General features: G+C 41.9%; 1 pseudogene across 1 annotated transcript; it reads left to right on the top strand.

The window, feature by feature from the left end:
- The first annotated feature begins 16810 nt into the window (after nucleotides 1-16810).
- Nucleotides 16811-17785, top strand: LOC307103490 (nuclear distribution protein nudE homolog 1-like; annotated as a pseudogene). Its single transcript has one exon. The product of its transcript is annotated as a nuclear distribution protein nudE homolog 1-like (transcript).
- The last annotated feature ends 270 nt before the right edge of the window (nucleotides 17786-18055 follow it).

The following is an 18055-nucleotide window of genomic DNA, read 5'->3' as shown; positions in this document are numbered from 1 at the left end:
AGTAGACCTTAATTCTGGATCTTGGAAGGGGGTACATTTGAGCTGATCCTTTAAAGATGGCAAGGGTCTTATAGGTAGAGAACTAGGGTAGCAGATGCAGATGAGGAAGGAGAAATCTAAAATAAAAATGTGGTTGTTGGTACATTCCAGGTGGAGGGAAAGTAGGAACTCAAGAATAAAGAAGAATCTTTTGGGGAGAAAAATAATCCACTATGCCTGCTGCATACAATGCATGCCAAGGGAATTGAGTAGTCATATATACTGTATAATCAATAAGATATATATATATATATATCATTGATTTCAGAGATGAAGGGAGAGAGAGAGAGATATGGAAACATCAATGATGAAAGATAATCATTGATCAGCTGCTTCCTGCACACCACACACTGTGGATAGAGCCCACAACAACCTGGTCATGTGCCTTGACCGGGAATCGGACCATGACCTCCTCGTTCGTAAGTAGACACTCAACCACTGAGTCATGCCAGCTGGGCTGAATAGTCATTTTTAATAAAGAGAACATTTGGACTTAATGACAGGGTTGATTTAAATTTAGGTCCACGTTACCCCTTTTACTAACTGCATAATGTTGAATACATCTCATTGACTCTCTGGATTTAGTGTTTCTCATTCATTATGAGAATAATAATGCTTGTCACTCAGATTTTATCCACTTTTCATAGGAAGATTGGCAAAGATTTTATGCACTTTTCATAAGAAGGTGCTTAGAAAAGTGCTTGGACCAAAATAGCTGCTCGATGTATCTGAGAGCCTTGTTTGACTTTCTCAGCAAAGGGCTAAAGCTATTAAGGATGGAAACCCAAAAAAGGCTAACTTAGCTGACTTTGGCATCACAACTTGGGCAGCATGCCTAATTGGGTCTCCTTTGTGTTCTTGGCCAGGTATCCTAATCTCTCTGAGCCTCCATGTCCTTGCCTGGATTTAAGGATTGTTGATTGAGAAGGGAACTTCTCTTCTATTCTTCCCACAATCCTACCTTATCCCATTGAGGAGAGAATGTGCATTCCAATTCCCTCTCAGTTAGTGGAACAGATTCTCTTTCCACTCCCTTATATACCTCTCTCTAAAAAGAAGTGTCTAATGTGCTCAGTACCAATGGAGGTCAAACTCTAATCCCTTGCTAGTGAGTGAGATCACTACCTTGGACAACAATCTCCATCTTCTCTTCTGTGTTCCAGCTACTCCACTTATAACTGTGCATGTCACAGGGAGAATATAGGTTATACCTCTTCCAGATGAAATCCTAAGCAATGTTCTCTAGCCAAGTTCACCCACAACTCTGTAATTTTTGTTGATGTTGTTACAGGGTATGGCAACGTAGAAAAATGGCCACAATTTTTTTTTTTACCTTTTCCCTTTAAGAGGTAGAGTTGATTTCTCTATGCCTATAATCTGGATTGGCCTTTTGACTTCCTTTGGCTAAAAAAAGCAACAGAAGTTATATATAAAGTCTGAGCCTGAGCCTTAAGAGGTTTTACCTGTTCCCTTGGCTCTCTTGAAACCCTGTGGCCTTCAAGCACAGTTAGCCCAGGCCAAATTTCTGAATGAAGGAGGACCAATGGAGAGAAGTCATCTCAGCCAACCTAGCCAAGGCTGTTGAAGACTAGCCATCCTCTAGTTGACCCATCAGTTGATGCACATATATCAATGAGCATTAACCAAGATCAGCTGGGCTCAGCCCAGATGAGCAGAACTGCTTGCCTGACCTGTACCTTTCTGAACAATAACAAATGGTTATTTTAAGCCCCTAAGTTTTAGGGTAATCTGTTATGTAGCAAAAGCTACCAGATACACATGGTGATTACACACATTAAAAAAAAAGCGATGCTTGTTTCCCATTTGGCTGGTAACCTTTGTGTGATGAGTTAGACATACTTGGGAAGGAAAAAGTTATGCAGTATCCTGAACCACTATAGGGATGACAGATTTCTCCTAAAGATGTCATCAGTCTTAAGAAAGCCACCAGGTATGGCCACACAAGTTATGAATAGCACTATTCTGGAGACCAATGACTATCCTGGCAATGCAACATGTACTCTGTGATACTGATGGTGGCCCCAAACTCATGCAATGCAGTGGCCCGTAGAATTAATTAAAATGATGTGTAAAGTCTCTGGCTTTAATTGATGCAAAATAAACATCTATTTTTAAATAATAATTTCTTGGTATTGAAATATTTTACTATGTTGAATTTTATGATTATTCATACTTAATGATCCAATAAGCCTTCATTTTCCCATCAGAAAAGTGTGTGGGGAGTGGTGATGGTGGAGGGGGTAGATTAGATGATCTTTAAGGTTCTCTCTAGCATGGTTACTCTGTGATTCATGGGCTAACACAAATCTCATAAAAAGAAGCCAAAACACATGCCCTGAGTGGGCTTCTTTGGTGAAATTGGGGACATGACCCAGTGTGGCAGGCCATCCGTCAGGCGGCTGTGTCAGCAGCCAGAGAGCAGCCCATAAAGCTGCCAGAGCTGCCCTTTGTTTTGCCCCAGTCAAAGAGAAAGCAGAGCAAGGCCTCTGTACCAGGAAGGCCTGCTTGCAGAAAACAGGCTGGACTGTGTTTGGACCAGAATGAGCCCGAGGAACCCAAACAGTTAATGCACCATCGAAGCCACAAATAAATCCTGTGGTTTGAGATCAAAAGCAAGCAGCATAGAAAAATGAAAACATTGATGAGATGCCTTTTTCCCCCCATCTGCTGCCTACCCAGCTCCTGACTGTTTACACCAGACTTAAAGCTCCCAGGGACAGTTCTGGAGCAGAATTTTACTTATTGACAATGGAGCTGCGGAAAGGACACTGAGGCTGTGTGGAGGAGGCTGAGTACCAGTCCTGGGTTTTCCACTAGTCAGCCATGACACCTTGGACCCTGATGCCCGAGTCTCACCTGGGATACTGACTGGAGGGACCTGGGCTGGGGCCTGGAGGTGGAATCACTTAGCTCCTGGAGTGACTCTCCACCGCAGCCAGGGTTGAAATGTAACTGCTTTAGTCTTTGGGTCCCTCTTCTGTCAAATGGGGAAAGTAGAACCTACTTAGCAGTGTTGTGAGATTCAACAGAAGATACACAATAGATGTTAAAGAGCAATGGTTATCATCTGGCAGTTTCTTGTCTGGAAGGATTCTGTGCCTAGGACCTGGGGCCAGATACACACAAGTCTTGAGGAACCAGCTGTATCTATCCTTTAACCAGCCCCTTCAATATCAGGAATCTGTCTAGGTTCCACAGGGTATGGGCCTGTGTGGGTAAAACCAAGGGGAACTTGGGGAATGTTGTGGGATGCATTTATGGTGTCCTGATCACAGGAAATAATACATCCCACAAGTCATCCAGCCAACTGGTTACATTTGCTCCCTTATTTCCTGTTTGAGTGGTATCCAAGTGGCACTTAAAAGTTATTAATAATACTACCAATGAATGAATAAAGGAACAACTGTCCTATTTACCCAGCCAGTGTCAGGACCTGGGTTCAGTGGCAGGGGAGGGGAGGGTGAGTAGGTTAAGGGAAAGAGACTAGGTGCATGGGCACGCAGCCACATCTATTCCCATTCATTCATTGACTTATTCCGGTATGCCAGCCTGCATTCATTCAACAAATATTGTCTTGGAGGCTGACTGTGCTGGGTGCCCAGGATAGAGAAATGATTCAGACCCCATTGCCTTCAGGCTGTTCATTGCACAAGGGAGGCAAATCTACAGTTAGTGGTGTTGTTAAAGGTCCAATGACCAGGACTCACGTTAGTGGTAAGGTGTTCAGAGAAGGGCGATGTTGGTGCAGGTGGGAAAACGTGGGGAAAGGTTCTCAATAGAATTGGATCTAGATCACTAATAAGGCCCTAGTTTGTGTCCTTTCAGTTTCTCACCTGGGCACATGCCTTTACCAATCTATTTTCAACCTCTAATTTTCCAATCCATTTTCCCAAAAGCACAGCTCTAATGATGTCACTCCTCTGCTCAGACACTTTTAATGCCACCCTCCCTCCCCCAACCGCCTCCATTGCTACCTGCAGAGTAAAAACCAGATTCCTTAGACAGGTACTCACAGCCCTCCTTGGCCTGAGTTGTCCCACATTCCAGTCTTGTCTCATCTCTCTCTACATTCCTCCTGGTACTTGGGTTCATCCCACATGGAACTATTTGACATTGTCCTGACACTCCAGGCTCTCTCACGTCTAAATGCCCTTACACAAGCCTAAAATGCTTTTCTTTCTTCACACCCTCAAGCTCCGCATTTCTTGCCACACTGAGCTGTTTGCTTCCACCCAGTAGTTTCTTTTATATCTGTGCACAGATTACTTCCTGTTGGAATAACTTTCCTCTTGTCTTTTGCCTGTCTGGAGAAGTACCTTTCACTCTTACAAGAATAATCAAATGTTTCCTGGTGAGCCTTCTGGTCCCCTGAATAGCAATGGCTTCCTCCTTTGGGCTCCACTAACTGTTGAATCTCTCTCCTTCACTGATAGCACCCGAGTGTAACAAAAGAGACAGAAATAAGCAATGGGTCTTTGCTACCTTGGGAGACCCAGGGATTAGAAATTGTGTTTTACTGCTCTGTTTAGGCCCCTGTTAAAGGAAAGGGAATGTTTCAGCCAGAGGCTGGTAAATTGATTGGGTTTATCTTATTGATCTTGCCTTTCCTGGGATTGAGTGTCCAGCTCTTGCCTGGAATTAGATTCTATGTCTAGGCTAAGTCAGTAAAACAAAATCTCTTGTAAGTATTTGCCTGGCTTTGCAATGTTTGATGCAATTTATGGATTAAAAGTCTTGCAAAACCAAGGGATCAAATACACATTAGGCCAACCTGTAGAAGTTGGGGAAAAGAGCCAAGGGCCACCCATGGTCAAGTCCTTGAATTCTGTGAATTTAGGTAAAAAAATTGGCTTTGAGTTTTATTTTTCAGCCCCACTCCCTGGACACAATTTTCTGATTTCCCCCCCTTTTTTAATAACCAGAAATGCCACAACTTGGAGAACTATGGTTTTTCTATTAACCTTGCAATCTCAAAGTACAGTTGGCTGAAAAGATCACTGTCTTCCAGTTCCCCACAGATCACTGTGAGGTCCCACTCTCCAGCTTATCTCCCCAACTATAAACAGAAATATAAGAGTTTCCAATATCTCTTCTAGCTCAATAGGTTCATTCATTTCTTCCCTCTGTGTGCCATCCTATAGCATTGGTCAATGCAAAACCCATTTTTTTTTCCTAAGCACCAACCATGTTGTCTTCTCTTTTATCCACCAATTAGCATCAGTGACTTATTGACTATATTCAGGCTCTTTAGTTTGACATTCAAGGTCCTCTGTAATCTGCCCACAGTTACCATGTTGTAAGTATTATTTCCCTCAATCCCAAGCTCAATAGACTATTTTCTATTTCCAAGTGCCATGTACATTCAGCATTTATGTTTTTGCCACATGTCTCTAATATCCTTTCTTTATGTCAGCATTTAGTAAAATCGTACACATGCTTCCCCAGACACAGGACCATAAAAGTCCATGTTTGGTATATCATAGAATTCTGCTACAAGTCACCTGTTCTGCTCCTTCTTCTTCCTCATTGATTCCTAGTTTTGGATATTTGGAATTTGCTCATGTTCCTATAATTAACCTTGGGTATGTACTTGAAACCATGTTTTGGTAACTTTTTGGGGACTCTAGTGAAATCTAAGCCTGGAAGTTATTGCTTGCTTCTTCCTCCAATTTTAGAATAGTAACCTTAAGCCCTCCCCATCCCCAACCATTTAACTAATTTCCTTACAACTCCTTGAAAGACTTAGCTAAAGCCAACTACTGGTCTATCTGGGCTCCCTTTTCCAACAGCTGGGCCATCAGAGGTTCTTCCCTCCTACCCGGTCTTTCTCCTATTGTCACTTACTGCATCCACCCTCTGTCACCTGCCCTTTCCTTTCAGCTCTGGAAATGACTGGACCCTAGAAAGCCCATGTCTGAATGCTGCCATCACACCTGGCTGAGGCCAGTGGCCATCTCACTTAAGGACATACAATAATAAACTTCTGAGTGCTTTAGATTTTAGGAAGCCATGCCTTATAAGAGCAGTCTTATATGAAGGATCAGAGTCTTAAAATGTAAAGTCCCTAGTGTTTTTTTGAGCCATCTCCTTTTAAAAGCTTTACAAGAATGTTACATCTTTGGTCAGAAGCTTAGCTCTTTTATGGCATATATGTTCTTTAAAAATAAGCTTTGTGGTCAGATGTATATGGCTCCAAATAGTAGTGCTGCAGGTTTATTTCTGTATTACCTTGTGTCAGGTACTTAATCTCTCTGAGCACCAGTGTCCTCTCCTATGAAATGGTGTAGGGCTTACCTCCATAACTGGACATTGTGGGGAATATATGAGTCGGTTATATGTGAAAGTCTAATCCAAGGGCTACACACAGCCACTGCCCCACACATGTTGGCTCCTTTACATTCTTTCAATAACAGTCTTTTCCTGGAACTAAAACACAAATTCCATTCTGGGAAAGGGCTTCTCAAGTTTGAAGACTGCCTGTTGGTTAGTAGTAGCCAGACCAAAGTGGGTCCTTGAGTGTCAATCAGAAGAGTTCAGATCTTTGAACCCCTACCTTCTCATTGCCTATGGCTGTCTGAGTCACAGATCTGTCTTAATTAGCATGTGTAGCCATCCAATTTCAACATGTTCTCACTGAAACTTTTAACCACAGGGATCTTGGGAGACCTCTGTCTGAACCTCTGTGGGTAGGAAAGGAAGGTGGAGCTCAGAGAGGGCTTGTTTAGGAAGGCCTCATAACGGACTGGTCTGTGCCAGGAGGATTTCAAAGCAATTGTATGTGTTTTCCTCATTTTATTTCTAAGGGTCTGTGTGTGTATAGTGCATGCATGTATTTATTGTGATTGTAGCTGCTGCTGCTACTATTACTATTATTATTACTATTAATGGTACTATTTCTATTACATTCTGCTAAAGATAGTTGAGATGTGTCATAACAGAGTGGTTAAAGTCATGGTCATTGAAGCCAGACTGACTGTTTCAAAGCCAAGCTGAGTTTTCTCATCTAATTGAAATGAAAATATGAACAGTACTCATTTCATGGGGTGGTTCTGGGTCTTAAACATATCAATATACATGAAGAGCCTAAAGAAGTATTTGGTCAGAGTAAGCACTGTATAAGTTGTAGCTACTGTATTGTCTTAATATCATTATTATTATTAAGACAATACAGTAATTATTAAAGAAATTAATTGTCTTTAATTATTAATTATCTTCAGATTAAAGAATTTAGCCTTCAATTGATAGTGAGAACATTAACCCTTCAAATGCCCAGGATGTTTGTTACTTACAATTTATGATGATATGTATATTATTATAGCATTGTGTGAAATTTCCTTCACTAGACTCAGTTTCTTAGTCATAGGACCAGGCCTGACATGTAGCAGAAGGAAAAAAAAAAAGTTTTAGAAGGTCCATGCTTCTCAAATTTGAGAATACTTACATGTGGGAGGAATGGTGGCATGTCAGTACAGTATAAAAAGAGTTCAGGATAAAGATATTGCATTTTCATGGGCTATCACATTTACTAGGGAAATAAAGTAAAGTTTTAAGTAATAGGGAACATCTAGAAATACTCTGAAATAGAAGTTCAAGTTTGCATGACTTAAGCCATTAGTTCTCAGAAGACACTTGCACAGGTCTGCTTTGGGCTCTGCCTCTAGGACCCTGAGGGATACCTGATGGCTTTCTTCTGTCCTTTAGGCACATTTGAAGTTAATGCTTGAGAAGTGCTGTCTTGCTTCATACTCTGAGAAACAATTTGAGAAGATAGTAGGTTGAGTAAGGCTATGAAGAGTGAGCAGATGTTCTGACGGAAACAGGTTTCTAAGGAGAAGAACAATATGATCACAGAGACTTTTTTTTTAAGATCATGGGGTCAGCATTTAGCAGTGAATAGGAGGTGAAAGAGACTAGAGGCAGGGAGACCAGTTTAGAGGCTTCTGTAGTTGTCCAGAGGGGAGATGAAGGAGTCAGCTGGTGGTAGGGTAATCTTCATGAGGCTATAGCAACAGGCTGGGGAGAAAAGTTAATGTAGTAGAAGTGGGGACCATTATCATTTGGGCCACTTCATGTAACTGACTTGTGCCTTCAGGGCCTGCTCAACGCCGTCTAGTATATACCACTTCCATTTGATAATGGAGTGCAGCTGTGCCTGCCCAATTTTATGGCTTGACAGGTTAAACAACATCCAGTTTATTATGGAAAGCTCAAGTCAAATGTTAACTTGGGGACCCATAGCTAAGCATTCAACATGTACTAAGGACCAGTAGCAATGGTATAGGGATGGACAGAACAATGTAAAAGGAGGCAAGAATGATCTCCTGAGGCAAAAGTGAAACCAAGGGTCCTTATGACTTTGAATAAATTTAGTTTTAAATCCTAGCTCTAGAAATCCTCTCTACCCCTCAGAGACCTAGCCTTTTCTCAGGATAATCAGCAACCCTGGAGGCAGCAGAAAACAGTAGCCCACACGTGGTTAATGGTCACATGGTCAGGACCTCTGGCAGGCTAAAATAGCATCTTGACCTAAGTTATATTTCAGTTCCTGAGCCCTAAAGTGGACCAATCCCCTGGCTACTTTCCCTTGAGACCCAACAGAAGATGCAGAAACAGACCTCAGAGCTGTTTTCAAGACTCAAAGAAATGATTTATTATCCTTACCTTTCCTTAGCCCAATAAGCTTCCAGTACAACCCAGACCCCTAACCCAAGATGTCTGGTGATTTTGCCCTATATAATCTATAACCTACATGCCATCAGTATTTCAGACTTTTGGAGCATTAGCTTCCTGTTTTCCTGGATGGTGCCATTCTTGATAAAATATTTCTCCATTACAATTCCCAGTGTTTAGTGTTTGGCTCTGCCAGCACCTGGTGGAAAAACTCTTTCTATTGTATAACAGAAGTAACCCAACATGCCATTTGTTTAAGATAGACAATACCCAAAGGGATGGGGCAAAACCAGGGTATATAATCTTTGGGAGGTTACAAGATACACTTTGCATTTTTCTTTTTTGTGTTTAATTAAAACATGCTGGGTGTGGAAGGGGTACTAGAGATAGTATGTTAAGAGTTCAGAGAAGGGAATGGTAGCTATGGGCTAGATGTGGTGGAGAGGTGGGGAACAGAGAATCTTCTAAAGGAGATGGCACTTGGCCTGAACCTCAAAGACTTGGTAGGACTTTAGGGAAATTGAAGAACATTCCAGACAGGAAAAAGGCATTGAGCCTGAGGTCCTTAAAATAATACAACTTGGCTCCTGACTTTGATTCATGAGGGAAGAATTCACCCAAGGCCATCAGCCAAGTGGAAGAGCTCTAAGGTCAAGGACTGTACATTTTTTGTAGCATTTCTCATTTGTTTGAGCTTAAATGAAGCCGAACCCTGCAGGAAAATGAGCACATGTTACACATCCCCAAAGCCAGGAGGCTTCATGGCCAGAAAACTATGCTGATGGGATAGTAATGCAGATGACTAATGCACCCTCCTAGGTCTCCTGTGGTTTGAGACCCCAGGAATCTGGGGCAGGCAGGAGACAAACAGGCTGTGGCTCCAAGTGAGGTGATGAAGCAAGAGGCAGCCCAGAGCAGTGAAGAGTGTTCTGGAAATTACAAGAGGGGTTCTTATCCAGAGGCCCTGAAGAAGTCAGGTTACTTCTCTGCGCTTCAGTTTGCTCCTTAAGATCTTGATTTGATATCTTAGAGCACCATGAATTACCAGCAAGTGTATGCACCATTAGCCAGGTCTGTGTCTTAATGATGGATGCTAAAACCACATACAGGCCAGACTTAGGGACAAGTCATTTCACTCATGTTCCTGCTCATCCTTCAAGATCCAGTTGGCTGTCTTCTTCACTGGGAAGCTCTGATTCCCCCACACAGAGCTCATCACTATCAAAACTGTCTTGTGTTCCTATAGCACTTAGGAATGCATAATTATCACAATGGGGACCTTACAAGGAAATGTCAAAAGGGTCATCTTCTCTTTTTCCCCTATGGGCATTTCAAAGGTAGGCAGGTCTTTGAATTAGGTTCTTCAGAGCAGAATTCTCTGCCTCTAACACTGGGCCTGTCCAACAAAGGGGTGAATGAAAGATACAGTGGCCATGAGAGATAGGAAATTGCTCCTAATAAATTTGGAGAGACTTATCTGTTACATGGCCTGTGCGAGTGGGCAACCTTTTCATCTGCTTGAAGAGTCAACGTATGTTTATCATGAGGTTGAGAATCTAGATATTCTGGAAAACAACCCCCTGATTTATGTTTCTCCCCTAGCCCTCTACATTACAGTTACAATATTAGAAAGAAAACAGGACACAGAGTTAGAAAGTCCTGGGTTCAAACCCAAGGACCAACATTTGCTTGCTATGTTTTCTTAGAAAATTCACTTAACCTGTCTGAGCTTCATTTCTTCATCTACAAAATTCAATAATAATAATGATTCCAAAGGGTTACTATGAAGATTAAGTGAAGCAATATATGTAAAACTAGCACAGTCAAAGTTATACAAGTATAAACTCAATGCCTACTATGTGTCAGTCTGACACCCATACACAAGTGGGCTTCCCTCAAGTTATTTGGAAAATGGAGTTTTCTCCTAGGCAGAGGGGCTGGAGGTAAATTTACTTTGTCTCTAATATTATAGCAGAAAAGGGTTGCAGGTGGGTAGGTAAGGCCAGGCTTGCTCTATGCCTGGCAGGCATGCAGCTGGGCTTTGCTGTGTCCATTCTGGTGCCAAAAGCACTCATCGACAAAGCAGGGCTTCACCCCCAGTTAACCACAGGAGCAGCTGTCCACAGCTGTGCTTCCCCAATGTGACTTTGCTCTGCTGAGACAAATACTGTGTGTGACCTACCGTCCAGCCATGTCCCCTTCCCCTTTGACCAACATGGACTCTTCTCAGAGCACCCCTTTCCAACAATGCGAGTCAGGTGACAGTCGCTGAACTACTCAGTGTCAGGCTGTTTGGTCAATCTGTGTTTGCTCATTGAGTTTTCACCAGTGATGTAGGAATATGAGGGATAAATATGTCACATGGGCTTCTTAAGGAAGGAGACTGACTTAAAGCCTTTTTAGCTCATGCATCTCAAGTTATCATCTATGGCTGTATGTTCATGGTCCACGATGCACATGGGATCCCATTTAGGTGATCCAAAATCACATGCTAATTGGTTTTCTAGACTGTAGGTTTTTTTACTGTCTTATTCTTTGATGTTTAAGCTTCTTAAGTTGACAGCACTTGATTTGCTAACCCCTTCTTAGTTTTCATTTACATTGCTATTGTCTCAGCCAAAGGAAGTCTATCTGGTGTCTCTCACATGTGAGCCCTTTACTTACTATACTTAAAATTCCTGTGATTCTTTGCTAATAGAGCTTGGAGGGTCTTGGAAACTATTTGATAAAACCCAAACTTTTTATGAATGTAGTAATTTGGATTTAGAAGAAAAGGAAATGACTTTGCTATTATAATAATCACAATCATAATAAGCAAGCATTATGATTATGACTAATATTTCTGCATATGTGTATAAAACTTTAAAGTTTATAAATTATTTTTATTTAACTGATCTTGTTTGAACACCATAGCAACATCAGGAAAATAGGACAGAGAATATTCTTCTCATGTTTCAGGTGAGAAATAATCTCAAATGAAGTGAATTGCTCACTAGTTTTGTTTATTACTTTGAAGGGCATTATAAAGCCAAGTTCAAGGAATCAGATCAGAGTTCAAGGTCTGTTTCTACCCCTAGTAGAAGTGTGACTTTGGATAAATTATTTAACTCGTCTGAACCTCAGTATCTCTATCTGAAAAACAGAATTTGGAAAATTATTGATCATCTATTAGTACTTATCTTTTTAAAAAATGGTGGTTATTAAAATAGATTACTCTGACTTTTTTTTTTTTACCTCAACTTCCTACCAATGAGGCCACTATATGGTTGTCTGCTGCTCTCAGAGACATAAGGTATCATTCCAGTTTAGAGTTCATTCCTTTGCCAAATAAAGACCATCCCTCTCCCTTAATGGGTGACCTCCTAGTCATGGGCAAGGAAAAATAAAGCATAAGTTATGAAGAGTTACTACAGCCAGAGGCATCCTTCATGATTAAAGGCTAAACAAACAAATCTTTAGAGCAAAGCAGAATGTTTCTTTACAACAATAAAAACAACCTTCTGCAGTAACATACACTGGCTGTTTTGAAGCTCTTTTTCTACTCCAAGGTCAGACAGAGGCTGAGACTTCATTATTCTTTCATCTCCAGAATTTACTCCATTTGTAGCTCTGTAAGAACCAGCTCTGCTCTGTGGCCACCAAAAAAGCTGATTCCATTCCTGCCCGCATTACTGGTGTGCAGCTTTCAGTAGCATCTCCCTCACAGTCACAGTCCCTTGCCTCTGCAGGTTCCTTCAATCTCATTGAAAACTGAACTTACCATCTTATGCTCCCCAAGCCCCTCTGAATTTCAGTCTCAGTGAATGACACCAGCATCTCTTTTGTCAATCAAAACAGAAATCTGGCAGTTATCTTTGAATGGCAGAGGTAAGAGATAACCATGTCCTTTTGAGTTTACCTTTGAGTTGCCTACCAAATTCAGCCCCCGTTTTTAAATTCTAATCCCACTATCCTCATAACCACTCTCATTATCCACATTAGGTGTTAAAAGACTCTCCCAGCCTGCCTTCAAAAGGTCAATATCACTGAAGAGCAATTGTGAGACTCTTCACAGGTCCTATCATGGATGTCTTCATCTGCTATGCTAAGAAGTTAAGAATTTATTTGATATGTAACAGGGAACCAAGTGATGGTGCCAGATTTGCATTTTAGAAAAATCACTCTAGCTTCAATTATAGATGCTAAATTAAATAGTATAAGCATAGAGGTCACAGGTCAGGCTAAAGAGATTATTCAGTAACAATGTAGCTGAAAGATGACCAGAATCTTAGGTAGAGTGGTGGTGGTAGAGATGGAGCAGAGGAGATTTTTGAAAACTAGTGATGTGTAGAACTTAAAGGATTGGTACGTAATAGAGTTTAGAGGATATGGGAGATCCAGATCTTGAATGACAAGATTTTTTTTTGTCTTGGAATGGATGAAAACATTTACACTGAAAAACAAAAAACTCAATAAAATGAGATTTCTTCAAATACCTCAAAAGCTGTCATAAAAACAAAACAAACCATGTATTGATCCACATTCTGAATCCCTTCTGAAAGTAAAACAAAAAAAGGTGAGGTTAGGAGAGGTAGATTTGAGTATGATATAAGTAGAGCTTTCTAAAATGTTGCTCCCAAATGGCTCCAATGGGATGTTCATTGGTTCACAGACAGGTCCAGTTCCTAGTTGTATAATATTAGGTGAATCATTGATGAACACGAAGATTCCTTCAAACATGGTGATGCTGGGATTCTCCAAGTTCCAGAGGGTCAACCTTATGAAGAGGCACAAAGATGTCCTGAAGACAGTGCTTGGCTGGCATTTTGGTGGCCACTATTCTGGTTCTAGTTCTGTGCTTGTCTAACTTACAGGGTGACATTAAGCTGTTTCCCCTCTGGACTCTAATACCCACTTACTTAAAAGATGAGGAGTTGAGGTAGATAATAATGAAAAGAAAACTAAAATAGTAATCACCCAGTGAATGGTAACTGCTGTTATTGTGGCCAAGAATCATGTCCCGTGTTTCATACATATCATGTTCTTTAAGCCTCGAAAATGGCACTGTATTATTAATTTCTCTACTTTCCGAATGAGAAGCCTGGGGCTCACAGAGATTATATCTTTTATCATTTTTACACTGTGTGATTCGATAGTCTTAATGCCAATGAGATTGGAGCTGAGTCTTGATATTGTAGATTCTAGAGAAAAGGCTCACAGACTGCTTCTAAAGTTCCCGCTTTCTGTGGTTTGACTATTCCATCTTCCCTGGATTCTCTAAGAGGCCCCAAGACCCCTTGTTCAAACTATGCTGTATTTCAAATCAAGAACCATAACAATATACTAATTGTCAAGGAACTTAAAGCTGGGTAAAGGATCTGATTATAAACACAAAAAGACACAAATGATGTGTCTGTCTCTCCCTTGAGGTCAGGTACCAAGACTGATTAATTTTGTTTACTCATTGCCTAGCTCAGGTCAGGCACCTCAGGCACTCTGCTAGTAGTTGTTGAATGAAATACTTCATAGTGGTTATGGAAAAATATATTCATAATATTTAGTGCAGTACATTTCACATTTATGAGTATAGAACTGAGCTCAGAAAATAGAAAAAAGGACATATTTGTGGGAAAAATTTTAAATTTAGAACATACTATTATATTTGACATGCTCACTGCATCCAACTGGAGCTCTCCAACAGGCGTCTGGATACTAATACACAGCATGTTAGAGGAGGAATGGAGCTGGATTTAGAAAAAATTCAGTGTCTAGATAGGTGGCATTTAAGGTCATGGGGCCAGATGAAATCATCTAAGTAGTAAAAGTAAATAGAAAAAATGAAATAATCAAAGAAAGAATCCCGAATCCCTCCAATATAGAAAATGGGAAGACGCGGAGGTCCCAACAAAGGGGACTGAAAATTGTAGCAAATGATATCAGAGAAAAACCAGGAGCCAAGAGAAGTGTCCCAAAAGCCAACTGAAGAAAATACTTTAAGAAGGAAGTGATCAGCTAGTTCAAATGCTGCTAATAGTTGAAGATAAGAAATGAGACTCTTCCACAGTATTTGGCAATGTGAAGGTCGTTGGTAATATTGATGAGAGCAGTTCAGAGGTGTTCTGAGTGAACACCTGCATGGAATGGTGAGCAATCATTTGCTTGCTTGATCTTCCACCAATCCCATCCCTTTTTCTCACTCTGTTCTACTTTGCAGAGAAATACAGTTTCTAATGTCCTTTACCAACTGGCTTCAGACCAGATTGGATTTACAGGAGACAATGGCAGGAGATTGGAAGGCAAAAGAAGATGAGCCAGAGTATTCTTTTCCCATTCTTCCTGCTTCTCCTCCATGGATCTGGCTACCACTAAACAGTTTTCTCTCTGTGGCCCAAGTGCCCACTGGGTAGGCTCACTGAGGCCCCACTTCCATGGAGCTCTGGAAGCAGTATCTCCTCCCTCTGTCTCTCAAGTCCTAGCAATATAAGTAACTTTCTCTTATGGCTAATATTGGAGTTTCCTCACCTTCCCCTGGCCAACCTTATCTCTATTCCCTTTGCAGAGCCCACTCCCATACAAGTCTGATTGTATTCATCCATTTTTGGTCAGCAGAATCCTGGGTCTACGTTCCACACATTCTGGGCCATCATCCAGGCATCCTTGTGGTTTCCAAGCACATTTTTGAGAAGGACATGGGGACCCAAGCCCCAAGAACAACAGTTCCTTGGGTGTTTCTGGAATGGCTCATGGTATGAGCCTCTTTCTTTTTAGCTGGGGTAGAAATACTTCTCTCAAGTCATAAACTCTTCCTCAGATGTGGTGTGCAGGCTTGTCCACAGGAAAGGTTTAAGCAAATAGACCTGCCACCACAGTTTCCAAGTGTCCCATCCTAGGAAAGCTAAAAGAAGGCAACACACATAAATTAACTCAGCATGATTTGCATAAATGAGTGGGAGGCAAATTTAGTGGGCCACAGAAATGGGAAGGGGAGCCTCAACTTCACCCAAATATATGTTTTTCCAGATTAACCTTGAGTTTCTATATTTTAAAATTCTAAGATTCTGAGCTTTAGATTTTGAGGGTTTTTGGGGTGTGATTCTTGTGTCTCTAAGGCCTCCCCAGTCTATAAATATAAGTTGTGACCTCTTAATAATAATTACCCACATTTTTCTATCTACATTCTCCATTTGCTTCTGTAGGCTCATTGACCATCCTGGATGTCTTACTTCTGGCCTGGCTCTTCTGTCCCCTCACACTCCCTGACAGATGGGGCCTCTTTCATGGCTCTGGTTGACAAGGCTCCAATGACACTGCTTTATCCACTTCTCCCTTTAGACTGAGCAGTAGAAAAAGCCTCCTGCAGGTGCCTCCCATTCTTTGTTGGTTCACTTAACCCTCCCTGTGTTTCTGTAAAAAGCCTTTTTATTAAAGTCTTATTCATTTTAAACCCTGTTGAGTCTGTCATCTCTTTCATTCCAGGGCCATGACAGTACTTCTTGGCATTCCAGAAAGAACTTGAGTACATTCAAGCAAATGTTTAGCATTGATTGCATGCCCACTCTGGGTCAGGCACAAAGCTTCCTCTCTTGTTCTCACTGCCCTCACTGAGGTGTGTGGCTGGGAAGCCACTAGAAGACCTACCCCTCGAGGCTGGGTTCCACTTGGCTGTGTCATGTGCTACCCCTCTCCTGATGTCCCCAAGGCTGCAATCTCATACTGGGCCAATGTGCAGTCATGTTTCTTAGAGTCTTCACTGTACTGAGGGCTCTCCAGTTCTGCTCAGAATTGAAGAGAACATTCCCTCTCTCCTACTATGACCATCTCACTAAGCATAGCTGGCCCAGTGTCTTACAGAATATCCTAATTCCCCAGGACAATAGGACCCATTAGTTTTCCCTGGAAGCCTCCTCCATGGTCTCTGACACAGCTTTGAGCAACTGGGCCAGGAGCTGTAAAAGGATTGGGATAAAAAGTATCCTATGGCTAAGTTTGGGCAACACTGGATTAAAAACAAAAATATAAAAAGGGAGTATTTTGAACTACTCAGAACGTTTCAGTGGACTGAGAATTTCTAAAGGGGGCCTATTGGGAACAGTATCTGCCCATGTTATTTGGTTATGAAAAACTTCCTTCAAGGAGTATTTCATGGGCCACCCCACCTCCTGCTCTGCTGCTGCTGCTGCCACCACCCCAAGCCTGGGCACCATGTCACAACAAGAGTGACTTGTTCTGTTTCACAATAGAGGTCCCTGGAAAGACTTTCAGCTCTGAAGAGGAAGAAGCTGATTATTGGAAAGATCTGACTATGACCTACAAGTAAAGGGCAGAGAAAACACCAGAGGAGCTCTGAGAATTCCAGGAGGGAAGCTGAAAATATGAAGCTGAATTGGAGATGCAGCTGCAACAAATTGAAACCAGGAACAGGGACCTCCTATCAGAAAATAACCACCTTCACATGGAGCTAGAAACCACCAAGGAGGAGTCGGAGACGCAGCATTCTGAAGGCTACTGGCAGATCTCCGCCTTAGAGAATGACCTTGCCCAGACAAAGGCAATTAAAGATCAGCTGCAGAAATATATCCAAGAGCTGGAACAAGCAAATTGTATCTTGGAAAGAGTGAAATGGGCCACGATCCTGTCTCTGGAAGAACTGGAGCAGTACTTGAATCAAACCATTGAAAGAAATGCCTCCCCGGAGAGCGAGCTTGACAAGAAGAATCTCCTAGAATCTGTTCAGCAACTGAAGGAGGAAGCCAGAGATCTGTGGCAGGAATTAGCTGTGCAGCAAAAGTAGGAGAAACCCAGGACCCCCCTAGACTGGCTCTGTAAAAGCTGAAAGGAGACAGCTATGCAGGCCATTGGCTGGTGCTGTCCACTCCCATGGTTCATCGGGGACCCAGCTCTAACTCAAGGGGACATTCAGACATGGTCTGGATAATAGCATGGGTGGGACTCCCTCATGCCTGTGATCTGGATCTCAGCCCTCCACATCATGGCAGACCTGCTATGGAAAGTAGGGGCACTGGAGTCCAAAGTCACATCTTGCTGGAACTTCATGTATAAACAGTCCCCAAACTAAACAAGTAGTCAGACCTCAGGGTGGGGGAACAAGAACAGAGATGGCCCTGACAGACAACCCAGCAGCACCAGCATGCCTCTGGGCGACAAAGCCTTGGCAAAATGCCTGGAATATGGGAAGGTGCTTTCAAATCTGTCTTCACCATTGCTGACGTCAGCTCAGGGTGTAGTCAAGATGTTGCTTTAGGAAATTCACAGAAGCAAAGCCACTGGCATCTGTGTGGGAGTTGTTACCTTTCTTCCTTTATTTAAAAAAATACATTTTATTGAT

This window comes from Cnephaeus nilssonii (assembly GCF_951640355.1).
Source record: "Cnephaeus nilssonii genome assembly, chromosome: 7".
In the NCBI taxonomy this organism is placed as follows: Eukaryota; Metazoa; Chordata; class Mammalia; order Chiroptera; family Vespertilionidae; genus Cnephaeus; species Cnephaeus nilssonii.
Note: the sequence above shows the minus strand (reverse complement) of the source record. Positions and strands in the feature narration are given on the sequence as shown.